Below are 12,407 nucleotides of genomic sequence, written 5' to 3' on the forward strand. Positions count from 1 at the left end.
GTGGCATTTATACACCACGGAATACTACTCAGCACTAAAAAATGACAAAATCATGGAATTTGCAGGGAAATGGATGGCACTAGAGCAGATTATGCTTAGTGAAGCTAGCCAATCCCTAAAAAACAAATACCAAATGTCTTCTTTGATATAATGAGAACAACTAAGAACAGAGCAGGGAGGAAGAGCAGGAAGAAAAGATCATCATTAAATAGATACATTAGGTGGGAGGGAAAGGAAGAAAAAAGTGAAATTGCATGGTAATGGAGGGAGACCCTCATTGTTATACAAAATTTCACATAAGAGGTTGTGAGGGGAACGGGAAAATAAACAAGGAGAGAAATGAATTACAGTAGATGGGGTAGAGAGAGAAGATGGGAGGGGAGGGGGGATAGTAGAGGATAGGAAAGGTAGCAGAATACAACAATTACTAATAGGGCATTATGTAAAACTGTGGATGTGTAACCGATGTGATTCTGCAATCTGTATATGGGGTAAAATTGGGAGTTCATAACCAACTTGAATCTAATGTATGAAACATGATATGTCAAGAGCTTTGTAATGTTTTGAACAACCAATAAAAATAAATAAATAAATAAATAAATAAATAAATAAATAAATAAATTATCTTAAAAGGAAAAAAAATACCTACTCCAGATGTTTTCTCTTTGGGGACATTTTTCTTTAATCTCCCTATACCTCAGGGCTATTTGCTTACAGGTAAGGATTTGGGGGCAGGAGGACCATTTGACCTGGGCATTCAGAAAATGTCTCAAATTTGAACTTCTGAGGTTTATGTATCCACACACATAAAGGATAATACACTCCATTGAAAAACAACAAGTTTCATTATTTGCCTTTAAGTATGTCTCATTGTTAGCCACTAAGCAACACAAGCACCTTTTGGGGAAAATTCCTAAAGGACCTTGAAAGCATCCTTCCTTTTATTTTAGCTAAAACGTTTTGGAGGAACTTACAATGAACCAGCCATGATCTACAAGATCACTGAGTCACTCTTTTATTTTAGATTCCTGTAGAAAACCAGGCTTATTATGACATTGAGCTGAGCACAGTCTGAAACATTTGCATCTGCTATCTTTGTGACCCTGAGCTGAGCTTGCCCAGAAGTGCTGGTGTCTGCCATGTTTAAGTGTCCTTGCCAGCCCTTTAAACCTTCTACCAGTGTGCCCCACGACCTTGACCTGAGCATGCCAGGAATGGATCCACCGTCTTTTCCTCTTGAATTATGACCCTGAACTGAGCATGCTCAGAATTGTGCCCTCCTCTAAAATGAGTACCTGTAGTGTCCTGGAATAAAATCCCCATGCTTCCTTTTTCTGGGGAAGCGCACGGTTTTAAAGATGATTCCCATGTTCTCCTTAGTCATCGTGGGGAGTAAATCTTTCTCCATTCTTTTGTCCTGTGATCTTGCTCATAGGCGTCTCACTCATCAAGAACTAAACCCTTTGCATTTGGTTACATCATCACCCAACCACACTGGCCACAGTGCAGTATAAATTCATGGTTGCTTTAAAATAACAAACTGATGATATCATGACTAACACAATTATATTGCATCTATCTTTTTATTAGAATCACTAGTTGCTAAATGTATAGGTTTAAAACATGCCACAAATTTTGGAACATTTTCAAGGTGTATTTTCCTTCTTTAATTAAAAAAAAAATATGACAAAAGAAGTCTATGGCCCTTCCTGCCTTGTCCCCTACAGAAGCCCAGATAGATGTCTTGTGATACTGAGTTAGGTGCCACCAAACCAGGTTCTCTGATGGCTGAGTAGGAGAGCATCACCTAGTTCCATGATCTTTTCCTCCCAGCTCAGGCTGCCAGTGTTCAGGGATGCAATGGGAGTAAGACCTTGGCCCAGCTCGTTCTCCACTCCAGATTCTCTCTGGCTCTTTGCCTCACTCTCACAGGTTCCTCCAGACTTTGGAAGGGACAAGGAGACTAGAGGAGCAGTAGCGTCTCTTGCAGGGCTACCTCTGCAGTGAGTGACCTGCATGGCAGGCCCTCCCCAAAGGGCTCAATTATGGATGTTAGACCTTCCAACCACGTACAGTCCACCAGCTTGAGATGCCTCCCTGAGGCCTGCAGCACCCCGTGAAGTTATGTTCGCCTCCCCTGCTGCACCCTCAAGCTATTTAGGGTGAGCACCCCTCCTCCTGACTGCAGCCCCTGGGAAGAATGCTTTCAAGACACATCCTTCCAGAAAGCCCTTTGGGCACTGCTTCTGGGGCCACCTTCTCTCTTCCTCCTATTCCTGTCCCTTTTCAAGGTCCAGTCAGCCTCCCACCATCACCACCCACCAGAAACAGGGAGACATCAGACTGCATGATCATGTCACCCAGACTCTGGGAACACATCTGATTCTCCAAAGAGCATCTTTCCTGTGCCCCCTGGCCTTTGGCTCCTTTGAGCTGGGCCTTCCAGCCTCTGTAGCTCAGCAAGCCTCGAGCCAAGGAATGAGGACTTGGCCCTTCTGATAGCCTCTCCAGGAGGAGTTCTCGCAGGGCTCCTATTTGGCTGGGAAGAAGACATCCCTTCAAATCCAAAGTGCGCTTTTCTCCTTCAAATCCCATGAATCCATTTTCTATTGCTGTTGTATACAAACTTAGGAGCTTAATTTAAAGCAACACAAATTTATTACTCTCCATTTCTGTAGATCAGAAGTCCAACACTGTCTCACTGGACAAAAATCGAGCAGGACTATGTTCCTTCTGGAGGAACTGGGTGTGCTCTAGTGTCTTGATTTTTTAAACTTCTAGAAGTCACCTGCATTTCTTGGTCATGGACCCTCCACCCTGGTCTCTCTTGGAAGCCAGCGGGTTACACACCTGTCTAGCTGTTCCTTCCTTTCTTCTACAGTCATGACTCCCTCTCAGACAACAAGAGAAAGGGTCTCCAAATTTAAAGATTGATGCAATTAGATTGGGTTTGCCTGAGTCTCCAGGACACTCTCCCTATCTTTAACATCTTTACCTTATCACATTTGCAAAGTCTCTATTTCCTTGTCAGGTTCATATTTACAGGTTCCAGGGATTCATACATGGCAGATTTGGGAAAAGAGGCTTTCTCTCCCAGGCCAACCACATCTCATTGCATCCATGAGCCTCTTTAAGTCTCTTGTCTTATATGTGCTGGAGGAGGAGAGGGGATTGATGGCCGTGGAATGGGCTCTGTCATATTTCTGGAAATCCTTGTGGGGCTTGCGTGTAACTCTCTTCTACATATTTGATACTTACTGCCTATTGCCTTCAGCCTTAAGTTTGGTTGAATAAATGTTATAGGAGGCCCTTGTTTGGTATAAAGTGCCCCTGCAGAACAGACCAAATATCAAAATAAAGTCCCTCATGCTGAAGATCCACATTGCCAAACGGAAACTAAGTCACTATCTGATCTTCTGAGAAATCACAAGAAATAGTTCATAGCCCATTTTCCCAACAGGCCAGTTTCAGTCAATATGGTAATGAAGTCTCCTCTGCTTTAGTCCTTACCAAAATAAATAGATACACAAAACTGCAGTGGCCTATTGATAACCCATCGGTGATTTTTCTCCTCTCCCTTCTCCCTGTCCCTCTCCTCACAAGGAAAGCAACGTTGAAATGATGAATCTGCTTTTTGTTCTTTGTTTCTGCTTTCTTTAGCTCTTTCTGAATATAAAACTAACCTCTTCTGCTCAGCCCAACAGAACACTTCTATTTAAAGTGTTGCCTGATTCTCGAATCACAAATAAAGCCAATTAAGATCTTTAAATTTGTTGGGATTTTTGTTTTTTGACAACTTTTATACCAGAATTCTGGGCACCCAGAAAAATCACATTCCACACACTGACTGTGTGTGTTTCTTTCCTGCTCCAGACTCTGAGATCCTTGGGGGCAGAATTTGTTTTTCATTCATCTAATGAGCCTTCTGGAAAAAAAGTTGGTTGCTTGTAGGACAGAGAGGGAAAAGACAGTTCTCTGATTTATTGCTTAAAGGAATTAGAGATGTAGGACACTTGTCAAAACTCTGCTGGAACAAGTGTCTTAATACAGTTATTTAAAAGAATAGGTGGACTTTAGACAAATATTAGGCCACATTAACTTGCCAAGAAAGCAAAAGTGACTCCTGACCCTCCTGGATTGATGATATCTTTGTTATTTCAATTAAAAAGCCAAGTGTGGGAAAGCACTTAATGGAATTCCAGCCTCCCCTCCCGAAAGAGGTTTGCTAGGGACACAGTCTCCGCTCCTGGGCTGCCTTAGAGCTGTGAGCTTAAATCCTGTTTTCCTCTTCAACAACAGCAGAGTTGACTGCAGGTAGATGGGTTTCAGTGTCACCCTAGGGCCACAGGGAAAGTTGGAACGCTCTACATCCTGTGAACTCTCCATGGAATATGGTATCAGTGCAGCAAGACAGGCTCACCATCAGTCACCCTCTGGGTGGCAGTAGGGACGCACTGGGTTATAGTCACTCCCACTGCACCTCTTATTTATGCTTGACTCTCAGGCAACCTGAATTCGTCTTGTAACTTCTAAACAAAGCCTCAGGAAGAAGGGGCGAGGGGATGGAGTAGACAGCAGGGCACGTGGGGCCGCCATTCACATCCTGGATACACCCAGACTCAAAACATAGTGAAAACCTCCAAATGACTCCATGAATATGTCCATGTATGCCAGTGTTCCTCTTTATTTGGTACAGTAGCCTGAATGAATGGCTCCCAAAGATATCAGGTCCTAATCCCTCAGAACCTGTTTTATTTCATATAGCTGGAAAAAAAAAAAAAACCCAAAAGGATTTTATGGATGTGGTGAAGGATCCTGAGATGGGGAGATTATCACCCAGATTTTCAACACGAGCATTACATGCAGCCACAGGTGTTGCTGTAACAGGGAGTCAGGGGGAGCCTGGACAGTAACAGTCAGGGGGAGCCTGGAGTCAGGGGGATACGGCAGCGTGACCGTGAAGCACAGATTGGAGTGTTGGGACTCAGGAAAGGATACCCCAAAGTATGATGCTTTGGCACCCTGCCAACTTTGAACTGAAGGACATTGGAAGGGCCTCAGAACCAAGTTCTCTCTGACCGTCTCCTGCTGCCCTCCTGTCTCCCACCCCTCCTTTTTCCTTCAAAGCGAGTCACAGAGATTAGAATCCCTCTCTCCAAGGTGGCCCATAGAAACTAGAACTCCTTCTGCCTGCAGCCAGATGAACTAGAAAGAATTATTGCTCTAAAATTTGCCCCTCCCTGTGCCCTTCCATCTGGGAGCTGACTCTAAAGAAGTTCTCCAAAAAATCTTGTCGGATAGAAGGTCCTAAGACCCTCATTCCAGAGGGACTGGGCTCTATACTCGGGAGGAAGAAGTGCTACGAAGAGAATCTGGATCGTCGGTTTGGCTGGGTTCCCCTCTGGACTCGTTACCGTTAGACCACACCCTTTTTGCCCTATCGACATTTCACAGCCATCTTGAACCTGAGCATCAAACACTATCCATGAGTCTTCATCCTGAAGGGCTCCCAGGTCCCATAAAACCACAATGAAATAAAACTGTTATCGTTTCTCTGTTAACCTATCTTTTGTCATAGGAATGTTGGCCGTGACCCAGACGATGGGGAGGAAAGGCACCACATCTTTCCACCCCTGCAGGAGTGATGTGGTCACAGGTCAAGGAATGCCAGGAGCCCCTGGTGGCAGGAAGAGGCAAGGCACAGCTTCTCCCCCAGAACTTCTAGAGGCAGCCCCTCCCTGTTGACCCCTTGATTTCAGCCAGAGGGATTGGCTTTAGATGTCTGGCCTACAGAATTGTCAAAGAAAAATCTCTAAATCTTAAGCCACCAAATTTGTGATAAATTTGTTAAAGCAGACTTAGGAAATGAATACATTTGGTAGGTTGCTGAGAACTTATACTGTATGATCCTCTTTCTTTCTTTTTTTTTTTTTTTAAGAGACAGTGAGAGAGGAGAGAGGAGAGAGAGAATTTTTAATATTTATTTTTTAGTTCTCGGTGGACACAACATCTTTGTTGGTATGTGGTGCTGAGGATCGAACCCGGGCCACACGCATGCCAGGCGACCGTGCTACCGCTTGAGCCACATCCCCAGCCTGTATGATCCTCTTTCGACAAATATTTACTATAGGGCAGGCACTTTAGAACCAGGGAGGCAGGCAGAGGAGGAGAGAGGATGCTTACAAGCCCTCACCCCCCCATCCAATGCAGAATGTTCCAAATGTGTGTACTTTTCTGCAGAGAAATTTTATAATTTGCATCAGGTTCTGAGGGGGTCCGTGCCCTCCAAAAAACTGAGAAGCCTTGCTGTGACTGTTGGTCAAAGTTTCTTCCTTGGCTGACACTCCAGTAAGACCCTGAGGACCATGTTGACAGAGAAAGAGAGTGAATGGCACGAAGCCAAAGTGCATCCTTCACTTCTCCTGGAAGAAACGGCAAAGAGATAGTAATTTCAATATTGAATCTTATTGCTTAAATTTTAGGGATCATTTATCTACACAAGTATTTACTGAAAACTTAGAATGTGCCAGCTACTACTCTTAGCCAGTGGGGATACAGTGGGGGAACAAAACAGACCAAAAAGTCCAGCTGTCATGGAGCTGGTGTTCCTGTTAAGAGGATGGACAAAATCCCAGTCAACACACAATAACTCAGGGGGTGTGGAGTGGGTGACCGCAGGGAGCAAGGCTGACAGTGGGCCTTGGGGACGTGCTTTCTTTACACAATTGTCAGAAGAGATTCTCTGCAAAGACCATGTGTGAGGAAGTGAAGGAACGAGCCATAAGAATTCACAGGGAAGAGAGATGGAGGCAGAAGTAAAAGCTAGAGCAAAGGCCTAAGAGAAGAGCCCCTGGCTTCCCCAGACCAGCAGTAGGTATACTGCCTAAAACAGCTGCTTGTTTACTTGAGCTGGCAAAGAGATTAGTAGTCAACAGAGGGAAACCATTAAATTAGGAGGAAATTCTTCCTCATGATGTTAGAAGAAAATTATGTTCTGTTGAATTGGATAGAATTTTTCTTAGGGAAGGAATACACACACACACACACACACACACACACACACACACACACACATTGACAGACAGAAAAGCAATCCAGAAAACAAATGGAACTTGGGGTTTCAGGCCAATGCAAAGGAATAATGAATTGTCCCACAGAAGAGGTGGGATAGTGTTGGTTGGATGGCTTATTGGATTTTTTTTTTTTTTTTTGGTGTTTTGTAACTGAGTCTTTGAGCGCCTGTCTAACTTCACTGCTGGATATGGATAATAAGTCTCTGCTCATATTCGAGAGTGTAAGACAAGACAGCAGGCCCTTGAAGTTGAAAGACATCAGACCCGTTCCCCAGGAAAGCTACTAGTGAACTTCAAGGAAAGAAGACCACTCGGCCAGTGGTTTGCCTTTAGAAGACCAAGTCCAAGGATTTAGAGAAGAGTGTGAAGAACATGGATCCTGGAGGGCCTGGGCCTGCAGAAATGGGATTTCCAGGGTTCCAGTTCCTGAAATGCTGTGAGACTGCTTGTGCACAACAAATAAACACTCTAACTTGATGTCACATATGGAGGCAACCAAGAGGCAGTGAAGGATGGTAACTGAGAGCCTGTGCTTGGAGCAGAATAGGCCTGGACTTGAATTTCAGTCCCTCCTTTTATTCTATGACCTTGAGAGAGTTACTCCTCCCTTAAGATCCATTGTGGGGTGAAGAGGGTCCCCCTAAAATTCATGTCCATCCAGAACCTCAGAATGTACCCCTATTGGAAATAGGAATTTACAGATGTAGTTAGTTAAGATGAGGCCATTTAGGCTTAGGGCAGCCCCCAAATCCAATGGCTACTGTCTTTATAAAAGAGGGAAATTCAGATCAGAGACACAGACATGCACAGGGAGACAGCCATGTGATCACAGAGGCAGAATTGGAGTGATGAAGTGATCAGTCAAGTCAGCTTTCTGTTACTGTGACAAAATACCTGAGAAAATCAACTTCATAAAGGAAAAGTTTTATTCAGGGCTCATGGTTTCAGAAGTTTCAGTCCATGGTCTCTCGGCTCTATTGCTGTAGGCCTGCGGCAGCACAGTCATCATGTTAGAAGTATGTGGTGGTAAAGGCTGCTCACTTCATGGTGGCTGGGAGGTAAAAATAGAGGAAAGGAATGAGTCTCCAACATCCCCTTCAGGGGCTCTCTACTGACCTAAATTCCTTCCACTAGAATTCACCTCCTACAGGTCCCACCACCTCCCAATAGCACTTACAAGCGGGGGCGGGGGGGGGCAAGCCTTCACCACAGGAGCCTCTGGGGGACATTCAAGATCCAAACTACAGCATCAGTAATCCAGGATTGATAGCAGCCACCATAAGCTACAAGGAGACAAAGAAGGATTCTCCCCACCCTCTGAGTGTGTGTGGCCCTGCTGATACCTTGACTTTGGACTCTGGGAGAACACATGTGTTAAGCCACTGATTGTGTGGCCATTTCTAGCGACAGCCCTGAGAGACCAAAGTGGTATCTTCATCTGCAAGTTGAAGAAGAGGAGTTGACAATATGAACCTTCCTTGTACCCAGCAGGGTGCCTGGGAGTCATCTGCGAGGGAGGCCCTGCTCCACACCACCGTGTTGCTTAGTTCTCAGGACCATGGTGGTACGACCGGCAGACACCAGTACCTGAGTCAGCCCAGAGGTCACAACTGCAGCCTGGCTGCAGTTAGATGTCTGACCTGCGGTCCAGCTGCATGGGCTGGCAGGCTTACATTCTGGTGGAAGACTCTGACAATAACCAAGGAACTTGGGGCCGGGTGCAGTGGCACACACCTTTAATCCCAGCAGTTTGGGAGGCTGAGGCAGAAGGATTGTGAGTTCAAAGCCAGCCTCAGCAACCTAGCGAGGCCCTGAGCAACTCTGTGAGACCCTATCTCTAATAAAATATACAAAAGGGATGTGGCTCAGCGGTTAAGTACCCCAGGTTCAATCTCCTGTACCAAAATAAACTAAAAAAATAAGATAAAGAAATAATCAAGTAACTTACATTAACATGTGCCCTAAGAAAAAAACAAGACAGGGCGAGAAGATAGAGAGGGCTGGAGGGCAGGGACCACAAGCTATTTTTAAGTAGTGTCAGGACAGAGTTCTCTCCACACTGTCCCAGGTGCATGACACATACCCAGGGGATGCTCTTTGATTCTGAGTAGGGCCAAGGCTCCATGTTGGCAGCCAGGGGCAGTTGTTGCTTCGAGCCTGCTGGGTCTGTCTCCTTCCTGACCTCAGGCCAGCAGCTGCTGCTGCGGAGTTGTGAAGGGCCGTTGGGGAAGCAGCGCCTCAGGAGGATTCTGGGGCTGGGAGCCTACTGCTGCCAGCTCGGCTTGGCAACCCCCTTCTGCTCAGCAGCGCCTGTGCATCCTGGAGAGCATCATCAGATGACTGATTCTTGGAAAGTAACCAACTTCCCTGAACCTCAGTTACTTATATGCAAAAGAACCCCACAATGATAGCCCATCTCTTTTGTTTGTCTGATTTTTTTTTTTTTTTGGTGGGGGGCATAGCTGAAACAAATCATTTACTTAACAAATGTTTATTGAGCAGCTATAATGTGCCAGGTGCTCATCGTACTAGGTGGATACACAGGTTGAACAAATCCCCTGTCCTCAAGTGCTATACAGTCTATTGGGGAGAGCAGTCTTCAGTAAGCAAATTCCAAGCCAGGCTGAGTGCCACAGAGGGGAAAATGGCAAGAGGAGGAGCCGGCTCTGCTCTGGGCAGTGCAGGAAAAGCCCGTCTTGAGAACTGAAAGGCGAAACGCGCCCACCTCTGCTCTTTCTAATGGGCACCGTTAAAATGTGCAAATCAGTGGAGGGACAGCTGACTTTTTGGTAGTATTTGTTCTTTGAACCCCCAAATAGGGTAAGCTTTTCCAATGAACAAAGGGTTATTTCATCCCAAGAGGGATTCTGCTTTCTGAATTTTGTTCGTGATTTTAAAATTTTTGTTTATTTTCTTTTACATGAATAACACTCTGCCTGTCTCCTGGACCTGAAAGGAAGGATGAAATACTGCACGTGAACAATGAAGTACCTACCACCCCTGGACACCCTTTGAAGGCCCCTCCTAGATGTCAAAGACCCCGCCTCCTATCTCTGTCCCCAGGGAGATGCCACACCCCCCCAAAGGCTGTATGTGTGATTCCCTGTCTTCACTTTCACTGTTACGTGTTTACCTGGAGGAAATTCTCTGTTTACCTGACAATATATTTACTTTGACTTTTTTTCTGGAGACTTTTCTGAAGAGAAGTTTTAGGGTCCCAGTGAATCTGCGAGGAGGGCTCACAGGTATCTGATATCATCCAGACCCTCCCATCTGCATGGCCTCCGTTATCGACATTCCCCCACGTTGGGTACAGCTGCTGAGCCTTCAAGGCAAGCGATCACGCCCAGTGCTGTACATTCGTGGGCTTGGACAGGGTCCATCGGTACAGTGTCACACATGAAAGAATTGAGCGGCTGAACTTCGTTAAAACAAAAAAAGTCTGCCTTTAGCTTATATCTTTAAAAGTCATTACCAAACCCCAGCCATCTAAATTTCACCCTAGACTATCTTCTAGAAGATGACAGTGTTGCATTTTGTATTTAAATATGCAACCCATTTTGAGTTAACATTTGTGATGGGTATGATAAGGCCTGAGTTGAGATTCATTTTTTGCATACAGATGTCCAGTTATCCCAGCACCATTTGGTGAAAAGACTCACCTTTCTTCACTGCATTGGCTTTACTCCTCTGTCAAGATCACTTGACCTTATTAAATTGGGTCTGCTTCCGGGCTGTCTGTCCTGCTGCATTGGTGAATTTGTCTGTTCATTCGCCAATTTCACCGTCTTCATGACTAAAGCTTTATGGTCCACGCTGTGAAGAGGTGGGGTCTTGGCAGGATCGGGTCTTCCTTACACAGGAACAGGGGACACACTTTTACTTATTTAGTTATCCTCTGTTTCTTTTATCAGAATTTTGGAGTTTTTCATATTAAAACCTTGTGCATGTTTTGTTAGATTTATGACAAGGTATTTAGGTTTTGGTGATGCGGGTGGACCCTGGTATCCTGTTTTTAATTTCAAATGCTGCCTGTCGGTAACTGGTATATAGGAAAACAGTTGACTTTCATATATTGATCTTGTATCCTGCAACCTTTCTACAGTTGCTATCGTTGATTCCAAGAGGGTGTTTTTCCTTTCCTCCTTCCCTCCCTCCTTCCCTGCCTCCCTTCCTTCCTTTCCTAGTCATTTTTGTCAATTCTTTTAAGTTTTCTACATGGACAGTCAAGTCATTTGTGAAGAAAGAGGGTTTTATTTCTTCCTCCCCAATCAATATGTTCCCTCATTTGCTTTCCTAGTCTTACTGCAGTGGCTATGTCTTCTGGAATAATACTGAAAAGGAGTGGGAGAGGGGACACTTGGCCTTGCTCCTGACCTCAGTGGGAAAGATTCTGGTTTCCTGCCATTAAGTGTGATGTTTGTTAGCTGTAGGGCCTTTGTAGATATTCATTTCAAGTAAAGGCAGTTTTTCTCTATTCCTTACATACTGGGAGTTTTTATCATAAAGAGATGTTATAGTTTTGTTAAATACAGTTTCTCTAATTATTAACATGTTCATGTGATTTTCCCTTCATTAGCCTGTTGGTGCATGTTAATTTTCAAATGCTGAACCGGATTGGCAGATCTAGGTAAATCCCACTTTGTTGTGGCTTATTATTATTATTAACATCAGGATAGATTTGCTGATGTTTTGTCGAGGATTTTTGTATCTGTGTTCATGTGAGACATTGGTTTATAGTTTTTCTTTTCTGTAATGTCTTTAAGACAATGCCTCACAGGATGAATTATGAACTATTCCCTCTGCTTCTGTCTTTTAAAAGAGATTCTAAAAAATCAGTGTAAGTTCTTCCTTAAATGTTTTGTGGAATTCACCAATTAGTCCATCTGGGCCTAGAGCTTTCTTCAATATGTTTAAAAATACTGGCCTATTTAAATTGTCTCTTTCTTCTTGCGTGAATTTTGACAAACTCTGTCAAGGAATCAGTCCATTCCCTCTAGATTATGAAGATATTCTTATTCTACCTTCAGTGGTCATGGGGTCTGTAGTGATGCCCTCTGTTTAATTTCTGTGATTCGTAAACTGTGTCCTCTTTCTTTTTTTCTTAGGGAAAACTGGCTTGAGGCTGATACATTTAGTCGATCTTTTCAAGAACGAGCTTTGGGAATTACTGATTTTCTCTACTGATTTTCTGGCGTATGTTGTGATTATTATTCTTTCTTTTCTTTGGTTTACTTCAGATTTACTTTGCTTTTCTTTTTCTGGTTTCCTAAGGTGGAAGCATGTGTTTGGTTTTTGATCTTTCTTCTTTTCTGATATATCCATTCAACACTA

The sequence above is a fragment of the Spermophilus citellus genome, assembly GCF_964194105.1.
Source record: "Spermophilus citellus genome assembly, chromosome: 12".
Taxonomy (NCBI): Eukaryota; Metazoa; Chordata; class Mammalia; order Rodentia; family Sciuridae; genus Spermophilus; species Spermophilus citellus.